The sequence below is a fragment of the Bufo gargarizans genome, chromosome 4 (genome assembly GCF_014858855.1).
Source record: "Bufo gargarizans isolate SCDJY-AF-19 chromosome 4, ASM1485885v1, whole genome shotgun sequence".
In the NCBI taxonomy this organism is placed as follows: domain Eukaryota; kingdom Metazoa; phylum Chordata; class Amphibia; order Anura; family Bufonidae; genus Bufo; species Bufo gargarizans.
In genome coordinates, this window is record NC_058083.1 from 512749350 (window position 1) to 512771418 (window position 22069).

The window sequence follows — 22069 nt, forward strand, 5'->3', positions numbered from 1 at the left end:
CCGCTAACACCCAGAGTGGGGGGACATTCTGGGGGTTGAATACGGGAATCTCGCCCCTCGTACACACAAAATTTGTAAGTGTGCCCTGAGGTACTCTCACAAAGTTTGTACAGCTTCACGCCATACCTCGCCCGCTTTGAGGGAACATACTGGCGGAAAATGAGTCTCCCCTTGAACGCAATGAGAGACTCATCAACCGCGACCTCCCTTTCAGGTACATAGGCCTGTACAAATTTGGCCCCAAAGTGATCGATGACCGGCCTGATTTTGTACATGCGGTCATAGGCAGGATCACCTTGGGGGGGGGGGGGGGGCATGCTGCATTATCTAAATAATGCAGGCATTTCCGGATGGCCTCAAACAGGGAGCGTGTCATGGCCGTACTGTAAAGTGGGGTCTGGTATAGGACGTCCCCGCTCCAGTATTGCCCAACACTGGGCTTTTTGACTAGGCCCATATGCAGCACGAGGCCCAAAAACATCCTCATCTCGGCTGCACTGACTGGGGTCCAGCCACAGGGCCTAGCCAAAAACGAGCCTGGGTGTTGAGCGACGAACTGTTGGGTGTACAGGTTCGTCTGCTCCACCATCAGATTTACCAGTTCCTCACTGAAAAAAAAGACTGAAAAAGTCGTATTCAGTGAAGCCCACTGTGGGAATCTGCAAGCTGCTGTGCGGTAGATGCTCCACATGGCTGTTTCTTCCCTCCCTCGTGGACTGCTTTTTGACGTTCCATGTTGCTGTGTCCCCCAAAGCATCCTACAAGAAACGCCTTTTATAGGTAAGTATAAAAATAAATTTTTAATAACCACACCAGGAATTAAGGCAGCTAACTACTTTAATTACCTGTCTGAAGCCACTGAATTTTCGGCCAAGTGTACAAGCCAGAGGCCATGGAAAAAAAAAAAAAAGAATACCGTTACAGTCACCCTTGACCAGTACCAAAGTATTTGAACTTCATAAAAAAAAAAATACATAAAAAAAAAAGTTGCAGAGGGATACTAGACTATCGGACAATTAAATACAAAATCTTTAATATAATAATATATATGTGAATATTTTACATGTACCCCTTCATCTCCCTCCTCCGCCGCAGGACGCAGTGCTCGTCACCGTTGACCCAAAAAGAAAAAAAAAAGCACATTGTTAGAGAATCCGGTGGCTACTTGTATTCACACGGAATCGATGGCTGTAAAAGGAGCTTACAGGTTGTGAAAAGCACGTTAACAATCAATACTCTTCATCTCCCTCCTCCGCCGCAGGACGCAGTGCTCATCACTGTTGACCCAAAACGGGACAAACAGATGGGCCATCCGGATATGACTCACGCCCCACTTACAAAAATTTCACAACACAATGGATGTTATGGTGCTGCCTGTTAAACTGTCCTGTAATAAGGTTATTTCCACATGTAGTGTTTTTGCTGAGAATTATTACTAGAACTATTATATTTGTGAACATTGACTTGGAATAAAAATTTTCACAACAAAGCTTTGAACCATGGTGTGATATACCATACCTTTGTACTGTAGTAGGGCACAAGCCATTTCCATTATATTCCTGAGATGTCTTGACTTCAGAGATTGTTCGTGTACGGAGGAACTCCTTTGCAAACTGTAAAATAAGAATGAACATTAGTAACCCCAGTTTACATTTGTTAGCACTGGCTTTTTTATTGTGTTTGAAAACTTCTTACCATCAAAATTGAAACACCGCAGCTACTGGAATCCTGCTGGTTGCTATGAAACATGAACCACGTGCTCCAGTGTGCTGCTAGTTCCTCCGTCTTGTACATCCTCAGGAAAATACTATAAAAGAAAAAAAATATATTAAATTGATAAGTAACGACACAAAATTAAAGATGTTTTAAATAGTAGCTTGAGCTACGTTACAAGTGTTTAAAGAAAAAAAAAGGTACTTAAGTTCCGCTGCACTTTCGAAACATAGCTGTTTTCGTTTTCCATGGAATCCATCAATACAAGGACCTTCTGGGACACGATGACAACCTAATAAAGAAATAAAGAAATATACAAAGTTAGTTTGATGACATTTATATATTTTTTTAAATATAACACTGGTAGCAAAAGTAGACATACATTGTAATCAATTCACTTCACAGCACAAGAAAGTGTCATTTTTAATCTATGCATTTAAAAATTAGTGGGCCATTTAGAAAGATTAGTGCAGTGTGGACGGAAACAGTGGATTATGCATCATTGTAATAGAATAAACGGTATACCTTCTTTTGCAAAACTGTCTACCAAAAATGAATACAGCAGTGTCATTGGGTTGTACTTACATACATCAATATACTGTATCTATCTTAATTACATTACCTAAAATAGTATAGGAGTACACCATATAAATACAATTATAAAAATTATAAATACCAACAAAATCCAGTGCCCTCCTACGTTCACTGTGGGTTTGGTGGACCAAGAAAGTCCAAGAAAAACGGACAGAGTAACAGGCGCAAATCCACAACCAATGGTAGAAAACAAATTGGTTTATTCAGGACAACGTGTTTCGGGGTGCATGACCCCTTTATCAAGTCTACAAAAAGAAATGTATCGAACAAATACATGAACTTCGGTGAAGATAGATAAATGTGGATAATAAATCGTAGCGAGGGTATATATGCATATACATGTATAAAAAAAAGTAGATACGTAAATCTGCATTCGAATAATAAATTTAATTAAATGGAATAGAAGATATTAAAAAAAAATATATATATATATATATATAAATATATATATATATATTTTTTATTTTTTATTTTTTCCTGGGAACACTTACTGATAAAATAAAAATAAAAAAAAAATATATGAGAACTGAGAACGTTATGATTTGATATCACAACATTGTGGCCATAGTGGCATAGTTTGGGCCGTGTGTAAGGGTGAGTAATGCATTTTGGTCTTTGGTGAAGCGTAGGAGGAATGGGGGAGAAAGGGGAACGCTTGGTAAAAAAGGGGATATAGTTAGACATAAGGTATAAAGAAGGAATTGGGATTGAGTGTGACTGAGGGTAAAAATGTATATATGTCTATATATATGTACGGAGATGGCAAAGGGTCATGGGGTGGTGTGATGAGAAAAATTGATAAAGGTTGGGTGAGCAAGTTGTACCTGGGTCCCAAATGGTGGGGGACAGGGTTGAGTGTGTGGCCAGGATGAGGATGATAAGTTAGCATTTTGGAGAAGTGGTGCTGGCTTGCATGGATGTGCCAGGGCGAGGTAACTGACCTGGTGGATCACAGTGGAGCCGCTCGTATCCCAGCACGTGGGGCGTCTGGAGCGATCGATTCACAAAAAGGCGCGCACTGTCAGTGTTTTTAAAAGGCCTGGCGTTGGATCGCTGGACACGTGGGGGGGGCTGTGGTGGTGACGCTGGTCGGAGGGCAGAGGGCGAGAGGCACTGGTGGTGGGCGGGTGCGGTGTTAGTGATGCTGGCCGGAGGGCGGGCGGAGGCAGGGCATGGCACTGCCAGCGTTGAAACGCTGATCGCATGGGGTGGGCGGGGCTGCGAAGGTGATGCAGGCCGGAGGGCGGGCGGAGAGCAGGGACGGATCGCATGGGGTGGGCGGGTGCTGTGTAAGTGACGCTGGCCGGGGGGCGGGACGCTGCCTGGGTTTTGGGTAGGCCGGCTTCTCGGCTCTAATGGTGGGGGGGGCGGAGAGCGACGATGGGCTGAGGGAAGAGGGGAGAAGTGGGGGACGGGAGGGACCGCTAAGGGATGATTATGTGGTGTGAACTTGCTTGTTTGGTGTGAAATGAAGGACTTGTCCTGCTGAAGTGAATAAATAAATTCTGTCACTTGTGTCCTGCTGAAGTGGATTAAATGAATTACGGTCATGCAAGTATAAGTATATGGGCAAAGGAATGCTAGCCAAGGGATATATATATATATATATATCTGCAGAGTCCAGGGGGCGGGGATTAAATGTCATCTATGTGGTGGTAGGGTGTGGGATGAAGCGTTAGCGTGGTGGAGTGGAGATTGTATGTGTGGTGGTAGAGTGTGGGATGGAACGATTATTTAATGAATTCATACGTTTATGATTGGTGTCTAAGTCAGATAGACCCACTCATAGAATTTCTCAGTGGTCTCAAAATATATATGGTCTGTACTGAGTGTGCCTTATTGTATTCAAATTAAGATTTAACTTTAAATTTATATCTATTAAAAAAAGTGAGACTTGTGGAATAAAGTAAATTCCTGCGCTTTATATGGAGGGTAGCATAGGTACTAAATAGTTAAAGTGTAGACCTACTAGAATGCCTGCAGGGGATATGTGGTATATAATGGGGATGGGCCTAACTGGACCAGTAACTTTCCCTATATATTAACCCTACTTGGCCTAGTCTAATCAGTGGAGGAGCCTCACTGGCTGTAGTCGGGGCACTCGTCCTTAAAGGACGACCCCCAGCCTCCGGAACCTCGGGCCTAAACTGTATGTCCCTACGCTCTTACCTCCCTGATAGGCATGCTCTGTGTCCTCCTTCAAAGGAGGAGGTTCCGGAGGCTGGGGGGTCGTCCTTTTAAGGACGAGTGCCTCGACTACAGCCAGTTAGGCCCATCCCCATTATATACCACATATCCCCTGCAGGCATTCTAGTAGGTCTACACTAACTATTTAGTACCTATGCTACCCTCCATATAAAGCGCAGGAATTTACTTTATTCCACAAGTCTCACTTTTTTAAATAGATATAAATTAAAAGTTAAAACTTAATTTGATTATTTAATGAATTGGGAAAAAGGTATATTAAATTCGGGGTAATGGTGTGGGGGGAAGGGTTACATGGCGGTGGGATGGGGTGATTAGCAGAAGTGGGATGCTAAGGCGAAAGAAAGCCAGAGGGGGGGGGAGAAGAAAAACAGGTATTTAGAGTCAGAAGCACCTGTTCTCTAGACTCTCGTTGAGACCATAAGGTTCTAGCGTCTGCAATTTGAAAATCCAGAACATCTCCCGTTTTGGAGTGTTCTGAATCTATCAGGGCAGGTTTCGTTGATGGATTCGATCAGTATGATGTGGAGTTTGGCAGGGTCTTTGTTGTGACGCGATAAGAAATGTCTTGAAACGCTATGTTTCTGGAATCCGTGTACAATGTTCCACCGATGTTTGTTTAGGCGTTCCCTGAGTGTCTGTATGGTTCGACCCACATATTGCAGTCCGCATTCACATTCCGCCAGATATACTATAAATGAGGAGGAGCAGTTCATGAAGCTCTTTATTTGGAACTCTTCTCCTGTGGCATTGCTTTTGAATTTTTTTGGTTCGGTTGGCGATACTCATGCAGCATTTGCATTGAGCGTGACTGCATTTGTAACTTCCTATCAAGTCTGGGAAAAAGGCTGGAGTGGTTGTTGCTGTGGGTATTTTCTTTTTCAGTTTGCTGGGGGCTAGTATGTTTTTCAGTGTCCTCGCCCTTTTGAAGATAATCTGGGGTTTGGCCGGAATGGTTTCTTTGAGGAAGGGGTCATTTTTTAGGATGTTCCAGTGTTTTGAGAGGATGTTCCTCAGGACATCGTGATTTGAATTGAACGTAGTGATGAAGGAGGATTTGAATTTGGTTGTTACCTCTGGTTCCTTGGTTTTGTCCTTCTTCGTCAGACACTCCTGGCTTTGTATGCTGGCTCGTTTGAAGGCGCCATCAATAATCCCTCTGGGGTATTTTTTACTGGTGAATCTTGAGCGTAAGATCTGACTCTGTGAGACGAAGTCCTCCGTGGTGGTACAGTTTCTTCTTAGTCTTTTGAACTGACTGAAGGGAATGTTGTCTTTCCATTTTTTGTGGTGTGCACTTTTATAGTCAAGGTAGCTGTTGCTATATCTACTTTTTTGAAGAAAGTTTTGGACATTATTGTTTTATCGCTGTGGTAGAGAACCAAATCTAAGTATTCGATCGAGGTGATTGAGCTGTTTGCTGTAAGACTGAGGTTCCACGTATTTGTGTTGAGATGAGAAATGAAAGCGTTAGCCTCTTCTGCGGTTCCTTTCCATATGAGGATCAGGTCGTCAATGTACTTTATAAAAGACTCTTTTCTTTCCACGGGTGTTCGCTGTAGATAAATTCCTCTTCAAAGCGGCCCTTATACAAGTTCGCAAAGCTTGGTGCGAAGCGCTTCCCCATCGCGGTGCCATTCTGTTGTTTATAGATCTTGCCCTCAAAAGAAAATACATTGTGTTTTAAGATGAAGTTGATTGCATCCAGGATAAAGGTTTTGTGTGTCTTGAAGAGGAGACTGTCTGTCTCCAAATAAAAGCCTGTTTTGATTCCCGTTTCGTGGGGGATGTTGGAATAGAGGTCTACCACATCAAAGGTGAGCCAGCTATACGAGGGGTCCCAGGTGATCTCTTTGAGTAGTGTGATTAGTTGAGTGGAGTCCTGTAGGAAGGAAGGGAGATTCAGTACATATTTTCTGAAGGAAAATATCTATGTAGTGGGACAAATTGCTTGTGAGTGAATTTATCCCAGGGATGATGGGTCTTCCGGGTGGGTTTTTGTCATTTTTGTGGATTTTTGGTAGATAATAAAACAATGCTGTATTGGGGTGGTCTATTGTAATGTATTCTTTCTCCTTTTTGTAAGAATGTGGTCTTCTTCAGCTTGTTTCAGCAATTGGTCCAGATTATTTTTATCGTCGGATAACGGATTGTGGGGGAGAGGTTCTTAATACAGTGCATCTCCCAGGATTCTGTTAGCTTCTTTGATGTCGTCTTCTTTGTTTAGTAATATGATTCCTCCGCCTTTGTCTGCATTTCGAATGACCAGAGAGTCGTTATTGTTGAGTTCTTTTACTGCCTGCTTTTCTTCTTTTGTTAGGTTTTTCTTTGTTTTGGTGTTCACATTAATTTTTCGCATGTCGTCAGACACTAGTGAGAAAAAGGTGTTGATATGGTTCCCTCTACGGTGGATGGGGTTAAACGTCGATCTTGGTTTTAAACCTGTGTGAGTAGTGGGTGAAGAAACCGGATCTGGTGGGCTGTTTGCTGTTTTCTTGTTTTTACAGTGTTTGGCTTCAATGGCGAAATGTCTCTGTAGGGTGACATTCCTAATGAAGGTGTTCAGATCCACAAACAGTTCGAATTCATTAAATTTCTCTGCTGGGCAAAATGATAGGCCTTTTTGTAGTACTGAAATTTGTGCGGCATTGAGGCTGAATTTGGAGAGATTGAAGATTTTTACCGTTGTGTGATTTTGTTCCTCTTTGGATCTTGGTGGTTCTGTATGTTCGCTTTCTTGGTTCTTCCCTCGCTTTTTGCTTCTGTTTGCGGCTCCTCCCCTCAGTCCTCTGCGGCATTTTTTTTTTTTTGATCCTTCAGTTTTTTTGGAGCTGGTTTGAAAAAATCTGTGATTATTGTGGTATTGCCTGCAAGTTGTCTTAGGGTGCATGTCGCTTCCGGGGTCAGTGCCCCGGGTAGCGGTAAAAAAGACACCGAGTGGTTTTCTGTTAGATTGAGGGGTGTGGAAGAGGATTCTGAAAGACTTTCGTCATGGGTAGTGAGTAATGAGTCCTCGAATATGATAGAGTGGTTCTTGGCGGGGGGTGGGGTTGAGGGCACTGATGGGAAAGAGGTGGGGGGGAAGGTTCAGTGGGCAGCCTTGGGGGAGGCTGGAGGGGGAGAAAGGTGGAGACTGAGATGGGGGATGGGGGGATTTGGTAGATGTCGGGGACTCGGTACTGAGAACATGGGCGAGAGATGTCACAGCATCCGGGTTCGGTGGGAATAGGGTGCGAAGGGAACTGGTGTCGGGAGCAGGTGAGTGGGTGGTAATGATGGGTGTGGGCTTGCTTTGTCTTGGGAAGTTACATGTCGGTGGGGGGCGGGATTTAGTGGTTGGCGCCGGAGAATGTGGTCCCAACCCTCGGGTGGACCGATAGCTATGAAATCTGGTGTAGGTGTGGGGGTGGCGGCCATGTGGTTTGGCATGAGTGTGGTGAGGGACCGGGTGGATCTCAGTGGCCATAAGTGGGGTGGGTCGATGTTTGGCGGTAGGGTCAATTTTGGGCTTGTCTTTAAGCCAAAATTTTATGTCACCATTGAGAAAATCATGTCTATCTCTAGCTAGTTTGGAGGATTTTTTTGTAATGGTGTCACGTTCATGTTGGAATAGTCTGCCTGTAATCAGTCTGTCATATTTGATGTAGCCGGTATGTTTATTGTGTTGGATTAACAGACTGGTTTGTGAGTGGATCTGTTCCTTGAGTGAGCTGCACAAGGAATCACGTTTGGCGCTTAGACGTCTTAACAACCCCCTTGAGCAGTCTACGTTCACAGGACATATCCAAACATCTTCAACAGGAAACTTTATCTGAAGAAAATGTAGAAACCCAAATAGCTAAATCAATGTATGTAATTAAAGCTATGTAATTAAACAATAGAGCTAAGAAATGGGGGTCATTCTAGATAAAAGTGGTACAATACCGACTATAAATGGGTATAAATGAGTAATATATAATGGTGTGCAGCCATTTTGTTTTTTGTAATTATGTTTGCTTCATGGATATGCACCTGTGATTCTGAAGGTTTTAGTCTAAATTTTCTTGCAATATATTGGGGGAGGCACCCCTTTTAGACTGGACATGCCCATCTACCTGGGACTTCTGAGCAGAGTACTTTTGTAGCTAGTTCCTACACAGCCCTGAATATTGGAGGCTTAAGTAAGTCCAAAGTGAGGCAGTATCTTTAGTGATAGGGACCCATCTGCGGAAGCCACCTTGACGCTTGGTAGGTGGGCCCGACACGTTTGTGCGCTAAGAGCTTCCATTACTCATTTATAGTCGGTATTGTACCACTTTTATCTAGAATGACCCCCATTTCTTAGCTCTATTGTTTGCATATATAATGGTGTGCAGCCAATTTGTTTTTTGTAATTATGTTTGCTTCATGGATATGCACATATATATTGTAGGCATGAATACATTTAGAGAAAATCACTAACCTTGCCAAGCTTTTCAATGTCACCGTAAAATAAGACTGAAGATAGGACACCATCCAACTGTCGAACAGGTTCCTGATTCAATAAATTTAAAGTTATCATGCAAAATAACACCACAAGTAATATAACAATAAAATTATGTAATTAACACTTGCCTGATGCTTCAAAATTAGATGATAAATATATGCATCAATCACCTGCAAGCAAATATTAATTTAGTACATCTATAATCTTATTCGATATTTAAACTTTATGGCATTAAACCAAAGTACGTTCTGACTAACCTCATCAACCAGCCAATTATTGCCATGCGGTGTATTAAACGATGACACATATAGCTTGAATGGTCCCACAACTGCTTGGACGGTGCCGTCATCATCAGCTTCCCAAAGATTTCGAACTAAGGAAAAAAAATAATATTATACACCAATAATTTGGATCCATACCTAATACAGGTTGAGTATTCCTAATCATAAAAATGAATTATAGAAATAATACATAAATAGATCAAATAAGTTCTCATAATCGAACCAACGAACTAAATTAAAAAGCATCAAATTTGCTATTACTGCAAAATGCAATTCAATTATGTTATGCGTCATTTTTGAACATAGGAGCTACTTGACCTGTATAGGTTTATTTGTTTTAATCTCAAACATGTTTGGTTAACGTTAACAGTATAAGGATAAAAAATTGTGCCAAACATTGGCAAATTCATATATAACTTAACATTTTATGCCCAAAAAAAAGCAAAAGAGTTAAAGGCCACACCAACAAGGCATGTCCAAACAAATGACCAACAGGGTCAAACAAAAAAAATAAAACCCAGTAACTGCTACCTCGGTCCTCTATGCGCTCCCTGACATTCGAAGATTCTGGTGGCTTTAAATAAAAGTTCAAGATTTATGTTATGCACTTACAGATAACATTAATTTAGAATTTAGAATGCAATATATACATATTGGACAAAGAAACAGAACAAGTGCCAGGGACATTCTATTTCAATATACCTACATACATATATAAAAAAAATATATTATATATTATATATATATATATATATATATATATATATATAAATAGATGAACTCCGCAGCACATCCGTGAATGTGAATTTATTAACCTGGTAAATGCGATGTTTCAGTCCTCTCAGTGGGACTATTATCAAGCAGTGGTTACCTGCTTGATAATAGTCCCACTGAGAGGTCTGAAACATCGCATTTACCAGGTTAATAAATTCACATTCAAGGATGTGTTGCAAAGTTCTTCTTTTTTATATAATTTTAAGGTGGGTGGATCACCTCAACAGCCGCTTGCACTCCATACTTTAGTGAACTGTCAGTACAGTGGTGCTCCTTTATATATAATTTACAATTTGGCTGTAACTCAAAAGTGCTTACCTTTCCCGGTCCGGCCTAACAAATGACAGAGGCCCTTTGTGGTACGGAGGACACGCAGGTGATGTTTTCCTCAGGTATGTTGACATCATCTTCCTGCATGTGGACAGCGCTTCTCTGACTTCTTCGGAACGGTTTGATGTGGTCAACGTTGATCTTTTTCGTCAGGGTTACCCTATTTGAATTTTCTAGTTTCACCACCTTGCCACACAGCTCCTTGATAAAATAAGGACCTCAGAAGTCAGGCTCTATCCGTCCCCCTTTCCTACCACTCTTTCTCATATCGTACAGAAGGACCTCGTCGCCGACACTGTACACTACATCCTTGTTTTTCTTCGTCACTTTCTTGGCATGCTTGATCTCCTGTTTCTCCTGCGATGTTTTGATGTTTTCCATGGTTACTTCCTTCATCTTCTCCATTGAGGTCTTCTTTGCGTAGACAAAGGAACCATAACTATTCTCCTCTGGTAGGATAATGTTTGAAAGCTATGTTAAATAAAAAATAAATAAATTAGGATATATAACCAAATGAAACAAAAAAAATTGGTAAAACACTGTCTAATTAAATATTATGATGGGATGATAAATAAAAGTGAGTTTTGACGTATTTGCAGACAGCTATTAACAGAATACAGTCCAGATATATTAGGTATATGATTACGTAAATGTCAACACTATCATTACATAAGGTAATGGCCTAAAAGTTGTCAAGATAATCATTAACGAACAAATGACTGTCTATGGTTATAAAAATGTAATGTGGCACTTATGTGGAATAAAGCAAGCAGAATGATTATATATATATATCTATACATATAAAATAGTTTTTACTTATGCTATATTATAATATTTAGCTGTAGGTGAACTCACCGGCAGTTCAACTGGAACCTCAGCTGGGAATACAGCCTCTCTCCCATACATCAAAAGAAATGGTGAATATTTGGTGGTGATTTGGACCTTGGATCTTATTGAAAATAATGTTGCGTCCAAATACACATCCTAATTATTTTGCTGATCATTCACCAATTTTGTTAGAGCTCTTCTACAATGAATAAAATAAGATAAACTTATTAACAAGGCAATTATAAGTAAAGCAGAATTGACAGGTTGCAGCAGACAACCATCAAAACATTTTCCATACAAAATCCGCCGGAGGAGATGCCGATGTGTGGCGTGCTGCGTTTTCCAACACATAGCTTGCCAATGCTTTCTTATTACAAATAATATTTTTTTTTTCTGGTTTGTTTCTCTCTGGCAGGGAAACGGTGCATGTCCAGGTACACCCGCGAACAGACGAAATTAGTTGGGCAAATGTGAGTAAAAATAACGATTTAAAAATAAGCAGAAGGGCATAGGAAACAAATTTCTTTTTTGTTTTATAACCTAATGTCAGGAAAAGGTTTGTATTACAACATTTTTTATGTTTCTTCAACTGAACAAGTGTATAAAATTGATGCAAAAACTAAGAATTTTTTTTAATGAAACTTGCCTTTTGATGTTGTGATTTGTCTTTTCATCCAGGCCGTTGGTTTGTGGGTGGTATGCTGCTGTAAGGCTTCTTTCGATTCCAAGGATAGAACACAAGTGGTCGTTCAGCTTGAAAAAAAATAAAAAATTTAAAATAATTTATATGAACTAACATATTACCAAATAAATGTTAAACACAAAAGTAAAGGGGAATTACACATACTTGATTTACAAATTCTCTTCCCTGGTCAGAAAGAATGCGCTTGGGACAACCATGTCGATAGACCATGGAGCAAATATGGCGTCCCACCTCAGCAGCACTTTTTGTTTTCAGAGGAAAAGCCTCCACCCACTTTGAAAAATAATCGATGGCCGTCAAGATGTATTGAAAACCATCCACTGTCTTGGGTAAAGGATCGGTTAAGTCAATCCCAACAAGCTCCCAGACAGCGGAGACCTAAAATGAAGAAACAAATATATTTCAGTTTCAATTTCACAATGTTATAATACCACGGATATGTTATACTATAGTACATATTTACCTATATACACTGTAACGGCTGTGGAGCTACACATCGGTTTTCCAGACTTCTGGCATTTATCACATTCATTGACCTAGAAGAAATTAGATGTTAACCTGTGTACAGTTTTCATTTTTTATTGAAAAACCGAATGACGACTATTGTGTACCCATTTAGCAATATCAATGGCCATTCTATGCCAGAAGAATCTCGAGGAGATGGCCGATCGTGTTCGATTTATTCCTGCATGTCCTCCGATGGGCGATGAATGAAACTGGACAAACATCCTCCAGGCTTCTGACTCGTTTTTTTTATACATCTTCTATTTCTCTAGAAGAGCTCTCCATCTTTGATTTACATGAAAAATTAAGAGGTAGCTACATTAATTACAAACCTACAAGTACAATGTAATGAGAATGACTGTATTTCTAATACTCACCCTTTAAAGTGAATGGAGCACTGGACTGCCTGAGGTTCTGCCTCTGTTTCTTGGTACACCCAGAAGGGTATTCTCCGACACTTAGGAAGGTGAAGATTGTGTTGTACTTCTCCTCCATCATACCTTTAAAAATTATTACATTTTTACTGTCCAACAGGACCACAGGGTTTGGCATGGCGGGAATGATCAGCAAGATCGATATATTTAGTGGGCAACACCGATGTTGATAATAATAACAAATATTTTCCAGACCGCTAATCAGACTATCTATAACATGAACGGAAAAACAAATGGAAAAGTCCATTAACGCTGGACACTGAAATGTACAGTTTAAATTCTACAAAATTATAAATTGTTTAAAATGACAGACAACGATATGGCTTTTAAGGCCCCTTTCACACGGGCGTTGCAGGAAAATGTCCGGGTGCGTTGCGGGAACACCCGCGATTTTTCAGCGCGAGTGCAAAATATTGCAATGGTACCCAAACCCGAACTTCTTCACCGAAGTTCGGGCTTGGAATCGGTGTTCTGTAGATTGTATTATTTTCCCTTATAACATGGTTATAAGGGAAAATAATAGCATTCTGAATACAGAATGCATAGTAAAATAGGGCTGGAGGGGTTAAAATTTTTTATTTATTTTTTTAACTCACCTTAATCCACTTGCTCGCATAGCCAGCATCTCTCCTGTCTTCATCTTAGCTTTTTGTAGCAACAAGGACCTGTGGTGACGTCACTCCGGTCATCACATGATCCATCACCATGGTAAAAGATCATGTGATGACCGGAGTGATGTCACCACAGGTCCTTGTTGCTACACAAAGCTAAGATGAAGACAGAAGGAGATGCCGGGCAGCGCGAACAAGTGGACTAAGGTGAGTTAAATTATTTTATTTTTTTAACCCCTCCAGCGCTATTATACTCTGTATTCAGAATGCTATTATTTTCCCTTATAACCATGTTATAAGGGAAAATAATAATGATCGGTCTCCATCCCGATAGTCTTGCTTGCGGATGTTTGTGATTTTCACGCAACCCCATTCACTTCTATGGGGCCTACGTTGCGTGGATTATCTCACCGCAACGCACAAAGAGGAGCATGCTGCAATTTTCACGCAACGCATAAGTGATGCGTGAAAATCACCGCTCATGTGAACAGCCCCATAGAAATGAATGGGTCAGGATTCAGTGCGGGTGCAATGCGTTCAACTCACGCATCGCATCCGCGTGGAATACTAGCTCGTGTGAAAGGGGCCTTACTTACCATTGACAGGTAGTATGATCAGACCGGACACGGGTAGACACGTTAATCCAATGTGAATCCTGTACGGGGACAATAAGTAGCAAGTTATAAAATATTATAATTGTGGAAACACAAATTATTAATTACTCACCACCAGGGAGTCGGAAAAGACGGGACACTGCTCCGGTAAGTGACTGAATGAAATGCAAAGCCTGTAAGTGGACAAAAAGGACACCAGGATATATTATTTTATATATTATAGCATAGCATTATCTTAAAAATTTCAAATACATCATACCCTCTCAGCCATCCAGGCAATTTCAGGGGACACAGGAAAACAGCTTTGGTCATTGTCAACCACATACAAAGTTAAATAATGCAGCAAAGCTGGATAAACAGAGACAATGGGGTGCACAGTGTAGCCAAGCAGGTGGTAGCTTAGTTGGTATATAGCTGAGGGGGTACCGTATTTTTCGCCGTATAAGACGCACTTTTTTCCCCCCAAAAGTGGGGGGAAAATAGCAGTGCGTCTTATATGGCGAATGTAGCTGATTTTGCCTAGTTTTCAATGATACACCCGCCGCGATGCCGCGCGGCGGGTGTATCAGCTGTGAGGGAGGAGGGGCTGGGGGCGGCATCTGCATTAATAATGACAGCGGGGCCCGTGCAGTGACTATTCTACTACACGGGCCCCGCTTACTGTATAATCATATCTCTCTAATAGTTAATTGTTGTATGCATGTAATCGCATAATGAGCGCTAATGAGCGCTGTGTATTACCGTACTTAAAACTAGCAGCGCTCGCCGTTCGGAGCAGAGAGGAGGCAGGAGGCAGGCCAGGAGGACGGGCACTTGCAGCGTGAGTCATACGTCACGCGCCTGCACCGCCCACTTATGAATGAAGCAGGCGGCGCAGGCGCGTGACGTATGACTCACGTTGCAAGCGCCCGTCCTCCCGGCCTGCCTCCTGCCTCCTCTCTGCTCTGAACGGCGAGCGCTGCTAGTTTTAAGTACGGTAATACACAGCGCTCATTATGCGATTACATGCATACAACAATTAACTATTAGAGAGATATGATTATACAGTAAGCGGGGCCCGTGTAGTAGAATAGTCACTGCACGGGCCCCGCTGTCATTATTAAAGCAGATGCGACCCCCACCCCCTGTATTGAGGGTCATTCACTACAGGGACACTTATGGAGGGGATCTGTGGATGACAGCATAAGATGCTATATATGTGTCATCCACAGATCCCCCCCATAACTGTCATTCACAGATCCTCATCCTCATAACAGTGCCATCCAGAGAGGATCCCCCATAAGTGTCACCCACAGATCCCCCATAAGTGTCACCCACAGATCCCCCATAAGTGTCACCCACAGATCCCCCATAAGTGTCACCCACAGATCCCCCATAAGTGTCACCCACAGATCCCCCATAACAGTCACCCACAGATCCCCCATAAGTGTCACCCACAGATCCCCCATAACAGTGCGTCACCCACAGACCACAATTAGTTCAAAACCCACCAAAAGTGCACCTTTTGGTTCAAAATATTTTTTTTCTTATTTTCCTCCTCAAAAACCTAGGTGCGTCTTATAGGCCGGTGCGTCTTATACGGCGAAAAATACGGTATATAGCGCAGAGCTCAGGTAGGTGTGTGGGGGGGGGGGGGCTGTTGAGGGGACTGCTCTGGTCATATGATCAACGCCCGCAGTCACACTACTGATGTAGATCTACATGGATTCTGTGAAACAAGTCATGTCGACAGCTCCAGAAGTAGCTGCAGAAATGTAAACCGCACAGTGTGTGGGCAGCAGCTGCAGGAAGAGATCCAACAAACATGAGCGCTGCAGAGTATTCCGGGAGAATGCAGGGATTGACGTGGCAGTGTTACAGCGGATCCCTATGCTGGCAGAAAAAGTGTGCTAATGCAGCTTTGCTCGTCATGATGAATGCAGATTACTACATTCGTCACCTACTACAACTATCAGAGCAGGATGGCCAACAGTACCGCAGGGAGAGCTGCCGCCAACGCCTGTCAATACCAACTCTGCAGGTGGCCTGGCACTGATGCAATAGAGTCTGTAAATTAATGTATTTTTTGCCCTATAAGACAAAAATGAGTGTGCGTCTTATGTGGCCAATGCTGCAGTTTTACAATTATATACCACCAACCGCATGCTGCGCAGCGCGGACGGTGGGCAAATCAGCGTATACAGGGAGGCGGGGCCGGCATCTAGCTCTGTAATGACAGCGGGCCCGGTGCAGTCAATGTATTCTACTACACCGAGCCCGCTAACTGTAGTAATCCTAACTGTAGGCAACGCTTAACTATGTAGATTTATTAAATCTTCTATCAAGCCTATACTTACGGTACTACTAACTTCCCAAGAGGCTTGGCCGGCGCTGAAAACATAACTCACTACATAATGCGCCTGCTCCGCCTTCTTCATTCATAAAGTGGGCAGAGGAGGCGCGTGACATAGTGAGTAAAGTGCCAGTGCACGCCAGATGGCCCAGCCTCCGGCCTGCTGGGAAGTTAGTATGGTAAGCACAGGCTGGATATAAGATTACCTTAGTTAAAGGGGTTCTGCACTTTCATTTAACTGATGATCTATCCTATGGATAGATCATCAGCATCTGATCAGTGGGGGTCCGACACCCGGGACCCCCACCGATCAGCTGTTTGAGAAGGCAGCAGCGCTCCAGCAGTGCCGCGGGCTTCTCACGGTTTACCGCCGGCCCACTGATGTCACGACTAGTATCAACTAGCGTGGGCGGGGCTAAGCTCTGTTCACTTGAATGGAGCTTAGCCCCGCCCACGCTAGTTGATACTAGTCGTGACGTAAGTGGGCCGGCTGTAAACCGTGAGAAGCCCGCGGCGCTGCTGGAGCGCCTCTGCCTTCTCAAACAGCTGATCGGTGGGGGTCCCGGGTGTCGGACCCCCACCGATCAGATGCTGATGATCTATCCAGAGGATAGATCATCAGTAATATGAACGTGCAGAACCCCTTTAAGCATTGCCTACAGTTAGGATTACTACAGTGAGCGGGCCCGGTGTAGCAGAATACTGTGACTGCACGGGGCCCGCTGTAATTACAGAACTAGATGCCTGCCCCCAACCCCCTATTGGGCGTCATTCACACTATTAGGCTGGGTTCAGACCTGAGCGTCCTGACCTGAGTGCTGTGTATGTGCGATTCTCCGGCATCTCACATACGCGGCTCCGGTAGTATGCGAATGCCCATTGTCGCGCGTTCCCGGAAGTCTATGTACGGGAACGCGCGACAAGACGCCCCAAAGAAGCTCCTGTACTTCTTGGGGCGTCGGGCGTTTTACAGCACGATCATACGCGCTGTAAAACGCTCAGGTGAGAACCATTCCCATAGGGAATCATTGGTTCTTGCCTATTGAGCGTTTTACAGCGTGTAGGAACGCTCTGTAAAACGCTCAGGTCTGAACCCAGCCTTAGGGGTCATTCTGTGGATGGCACTGTTATGGGGATTTGTGGATGGCACATAAATAGCATTTTATGCTATGTGTCATCCACAGATCCCACCATAACAGTGCCATCCACAGATCCCACCATAACAGTGCCATCCACAGATCCCACCATAACAGTGCCATCCACAGATCCCACCATAACAGTGCCATCCACAGATCCCACCATAAGTGGCTGCCCTCCCCGCGCACCTTCACAGGCACTAAATGTGAAATCGCACTAACCACCAATGATTTTAATAGGGGGGCCACACTGGCCACCAATGATTTTAATACTGGGGAAGGGAGGGGGGGGGGGGGTCGCACTGGCCACCAATGAATTTAATACTGGGGAGGGAGAGGGAGCCGCACTGGCCACCAATGAATTTAATACTGAGGAGGGAGGGAGGGGGGCCGCACTGGCCACAAATGAATTTAATACTGGGGGGGGGTCACACTTGCCGCCAATGATTTTAATACTGGGGAGGGGGGGCCGCACTGGCCATCAATGATTTTAATACTGGGAAGGAAGGGGGTCTGCGGCACCTGAGGGATTAATAGTGCGGATCACAGCCCCCTGTAAGAGATAGTGTGCTACCAGGCAGCAGGGGGCAGTAATGTACACAGTTCTTATTATATTCTAACTTGGGAATGCCTCTAGTTAGAATATACTGTCGGATCTGAGTTTTCACGATCCTGAAAACTCAGATCTGAAAAAGCTAATACTATTATTTTCGGTTATAACCATGTTCGGGTCCCCATTGACTTCAATGGGGTTCGGGTACGGGTCCAAGTTTGGATCAAGTTCGGGTCCCGAACCCGAACTTTTTTTTAAAGTTCCGCCGAACTCCCCCAACCTGAACATCTATGTCAGGCATGTCCAAACTGCGGCCCTCCAGCTGTTGCAAAACTACAACTCCCAGCATGCCCTAATAGCTGTAAGCTATCCAGGCATGCTGGGAGTTGTAGTTTTGCAACAGCTGGAGGGCCGCAGTTTGGACATGCCTGATCTAGGTGTTCGCTCAACTATATTTAAAAAATAAAAAAGGTATATAAAAAATTTTCAAAAAAATTGTCTTTTCTCATATCCATTCATTTTACGCCATTATATTATTTTTTTTATTAAAAAACTACACATATTAGGTATTGCCACGTCCGAAATAACCGGCTCTATAAATATATCACATGATCCACTATGTCCGATAAACACCCCAAAAAATTAAATAAAAACTAAAAAAAAGGCAATTTTTTTCACCTTACATCACAAAGTTTTACCACAAGCGATCAAAAAGGCGCATGTTCCACAAAATGGTACCAATAATAACGTCACCTCATCCTGCAAAAAAGAGCCCCTATATAAGAAAATTGCTTAAAAAATATTGCTCTTAGAACATGGAGACTCTAAAACATAATACAAAAAAAAATAATGCTATTATTGTGATAAAGTTAAATAAATTCGTAAAAGTAGACATATTAGGTATCGCAACGTCTGTAACAACCGGCTCTGTAAAATGTCACATGACCTAACTCCTCCGGTGAACACCGTGAAACAAATAAAATAAAACAGTACCAAGAAAGCCATTTCTTTGGGGCACCTAACATCACATAAACTGCAACTCCAAGCGACCAAAAAGGCGGATGACCCCAAAAATAGTATCAAACAGTCATTTCATCCCGCAAAAAATCTGACCCTTACCAAGACAATCGGTCAAAAAATAAAAAAGCTAGGGCTCTCAGACTATCGAGACACAAAATTTTTTGGGGTTTCAAAAATGATATTATTGTGTAAAGCTGTCAGCAATGTTTATGGATAGGTGTGGGAGCGTGGCCCTTATAGTGTGACACTGAGCGATGTTTATGGATAGATGTGGGAGTGTGGCCCTTATAGTGTGATGCTGTGAGTGATGTTTATGGATAGATGTGGGAGCGTGGCCCTTACAGTGTGATGCTGTCAGCGATGTTTATGGATAGATGTGGGAGTGTGGCTGTAATGACCGGCGTCACGCAAAGGGAGGAAAAAGGGAAGGCCCTGCCCAAGGGAGAGGGAAAGGTGGTGACCCCTGACTCACCTTGCGGCTGGAACCTGACTGCCCTGACGTCCCTAGACGGGTTCCTCACCCGTACGCCGATCACGTGCCTAAACCCTGGCTTTCCCTAAGATGAGCCCTAGGTAGTGAACGGGGCGGTGGGATCACTAGTCCGCACCACTGACACTAAGAGGAAAACACCAAGGAGAGGACAGACAATACAGACAAACATAATCCCAGGTGGGCGACAACAGCAGACCACAAAGGCCCAACAGGGATCCGGAGGGTAACGTTCTGGAACAACAACCAGGGAACGCAGCAACACAGCTCCAGTGGGTCAGTATAGAAGTCCAGGCAGGAAGCTCTATATCTGGCAACCAGAGAAGTGGGAGAGGGGAATATAAGGCGGTTGGGAGTGCTGGACAAGGAACAGCTGAGGAGAAGGAGCTACGGATCCCTGAGTGAGCCAAAAAGGGTTGCAAAGCAAACCCAGAAAGCTACCATAAAGAAACAGCCCTATCTTTCTACATAGAGCACGCAGCCACCCGCTGCGACTTCCTGACCCCGGGTGTAACGGAGTCAGGCGTGGTTCTCGATACCCTCGTGACAGTACCCCCCTCTCTACGAGGGGCCTCCGGACACTCAGGACCAGGTCTCAGGATGAGAGGCATGAAAAGCCCGAACTAGCCTGTCGGCGTTTACCTCAGACGCAGGAACCCACATTCTTTCCTCTGGACCGTAACCTCTCCAATGCACCAGATATTGAAGAGAGCGGCGGACCCAACGAGAATTAACAATTTTGGATATCTGAAACTCTAGATTACCATTCACAACAACAGGAGGGGGTGGCAGCGGTGACGGTTCTAGAGGTGGAACATATTTCTTGAGTAACGACTTATGAAAGACGTTATAGATTTTAAAAGTCTGAGGTAGCTCCAGGCGAAAAGCCACGGGGTTAATGATGGCTACAATTTTGTAAGGGCCAATGAACCTAGGACCCAGTTTCCAAGAGGGAACCTTTAATTTAATATTCCTAGTAGACAACCACAGTCATTTACTCCTAGGTCCGGACCTGGTGACCGTCTCTTATCAGCCATGCATTTGTATTTACCTCCCATATTTTTCAAGTTAGCTTGCACCTTCTGCCATACCGATGAGAGATGACGAAAACCGTTCCTCTTCGGGGACCCCAGAAGACCCCCCCTCTTTGAAAGTAAAGAATTGGGGATGAAAACCATATGCACCAAGAAATGGTGACTTGCCAGTGGATTCCTGACGACGATTATTTATGGCAAACATGATGACCACAACTCTTGGTTTTCAGACACAAAACATCTTAGATATGTCTCAAGGTTTTGGTTGGTACGCTCAGTCTGTCCATTCGACTGAGGATGGAAAGCTGAGGAAAATGACAAGTGTACCCCCAAACGGGAACAAAAAGCTTTCCAAAATTTTGAAATAAACTGGGTACCCCGATCCGAAACATCGGAAGGGACCCCGTGAAGCTTCACAATTTCACTGATGAATACCTGAGCAAGAGTCTTAGCATTAGGTAGTGCGGGTAACGCAATGAAGTGTACCATTTTGCTAAACCTGTCCACTACTACCAAAATAACTGTTTTACCCGCAGACAAAAGGTAAGTCAGTGATAAAATCCATTGACAGATGTGTCCATGGCCTATTGGGAATGACAAGTGGTAATAGAGACCCTGCAGGACGTGTATGCGAAACTTTTGCGTGCGCACAGGTAGAACAAGAAGACACAAAATCCATTATATCCTGACGCAACATTGGCCACCAAAAACGACGAGACAATAGCTCCAAGGTTGCTTTACTACCCGGGTGCCCAGCAAGTGCCGAATTATGATGTTCCTTTAATAATTCGAAACGCAGGTTCAACGGTACAAACAATTTTTCTGAGGGGCAAGAGACTGGGGTGTCCCCCTGGGCCTCTAACACCTTCCCCTCCAGAGCAGAGTGTACCGCAGAGACAACCACTCCTCTTTGTAGAATGGGTACCGGATCACTCACATTACCCCCTCCAGGGAAACAACGAGATAATGCATCAGCCTTGGTATTTTTTGCCCCAGGACGATAGGTAATAACAAAGTTAAACCTGGTAAAAAATAGCGACCACCTAGCTTGTCTAGGAGTGAGACGCTTAGCTGATTCGAGGTACAGAAGGTTTTTGTGGTCCGTAATCACAATGACGGGGTGGATTGCCCCCTCTAAAAAGTGACGCCATTCTTCAAACGCTAGTTTAATAGCTAATAGTTCCCTATTGCCAATATCATAGTTATTTTCTGCTGCAGATAGTTTTTTAGAAAAGAAAGCACAAGGACGCCATTTGCCAGGAGACGGACCCTGAGACAGCACAGCCCCCACTCCCACCTCTGACGCATCGACTTCAACAATAAAAGGCTGAGAGACATCAGGTTGGACTAGTACAGGTGCTGAGGTAAACCTCTCTTTTAGAGAGGAAAAAGCAACTTTAGCGGCGTCAGACCATTTAGAAAAATCAGTCCCCTTCCTAGTTATGTCA